The 1,285-nt window shown below is 43.6% G+C and overlaps 1 non-coding gene across 1 annotated transcript; it reads left to right on the top strand.

Annotated features, from left to right (window-relative positions):
* The first annotated feature begins 244 nt into the window (after window positions 1-244).
* LOC132530952 (U6 spliceosomal RNA) lies at window positions 245-351 on the top strand. Its single transcript, XR_009543958.1, has one exon. It is a non-coding gene; the product is annotated as a U6 spliceosomal RNA (small nuclear RNA).
* The last annotated feature ends 934 nt before the right edge of the window (window positions 352-1,285 follow it).

The raw sequence follows: 1,285 nt of genomic DNA, 5'->3' as shown, positions 1-1,285 counted from the left end.
CAAATATTCTCATCACCCATGTTTTACAACTACCTTCAAAGAACAGAATTTTCAAAATCACATGAAAACCAGGAAGCCTCAAGCAAAGAGCTTACTAACTGCACCTCTTCCTTAGCTACAATTTTTAAGAAACAGAAGAGGGAGGAGACCCGAGAACACGAAAGGGAAGAACAAAAACAAAAGACCTGTGTACATGCCAGGTGCAGACTCGGGAAGGTCTGGGCACAATGAAAGCAGAAGTGTAGTGCTGACTTTAGCAGCACATATACTAAAATCAGAACAATACAGAGAAAATTAGCATGGCCCCTGCCCAAGGATGGCACACAAATTCCTGAAGCGTTCCACATCTTTAAAACAAACTTATGGCTGCCAAAGGGGAAAGTGGGGATGGAGGAGGGATAAATTAGGACATTGGGATTAACATGTACACACTACTATATATAAAGTAGATAACCAACAAGGACCTACAGGGGACTATACTCAATATTTTGTAATAACTTATAAGGGAGGGACTTGCCTGGCAGTCCAGTGGTTAAGACTTTGCCTTCCAATGCAAAGGGTACAGATTCGATCCCTGGTCAGGGAGTTATGATCCCACATGCCTCACAGCCAAAACACCAAAACATAAAACAGAAGCAGTATTGTAACAAATTTTAAAAAGACTTTAATAATGGTCCACATCAAAAAAAAAAAAAATCTTGGGATTTCCCTGGTGGGGCAGTGGTTAAGAATCACCTGCCAACGCAGGGGACACGGGTTCGATCCCTGGTCCAGGAAGATCCCACATGCCACAGAGCAACTAAGCCCGTGCACCACAACTACCGAGCCTGCACTCTAGAGCCCACGTGCTGCAACTACTGAGCCCAAGTGCTGCAACTACTGAAGCCCATGAGCCTAGAGCCCGTGCTCCGCAACAAGAGAAGCCACCGCAATGAGAAGCCCGCGCACCACTACGAAGAGTAGCCCCCGCTCGCCACAACTAGAGAAAGCCCGCGTGCAGCAACGAAGACCCAACGTAGCCAAAACTAAAAATCTTAAAAAAATTAAAACCTATAAGGGAAAAGAATCTGAAAAACTATATATACATATATATATATGAATCACTGTGCTGTACACTGTGTTGTGAAACTAACACAACATTGTAAATCACCTATACTTCAATAAAAATAAAATTTTAAAAAGCAGAAGTGTGGAATGACCCCCAGCAACCATGAGGATCTTGGGAAGTGCTTAAAAATACAAGTGGTGGCCACGAACAAGAGACGTGTTCACAGCTCCTGTGGAG

Source organism: Lagenorhynchus albirostris, chromosome 12 (genome assembly GCF_949774975.1).
Source record: "Lagenorhynchus albirostris chromosome 12, mLagAlb1.1, whole genome shotgun sequence".
NCBI lineage: Eukaryota > Metazoa > Chordata > Mammalia > Artiodactyla > Delphinidae > Lagenorhynchus > Lagenorhynchus albirostris.
Note: the sequence above shows the minus strand (reverse complement) of the source record. Positions and strands in the feature narration are given on the sequence as shown.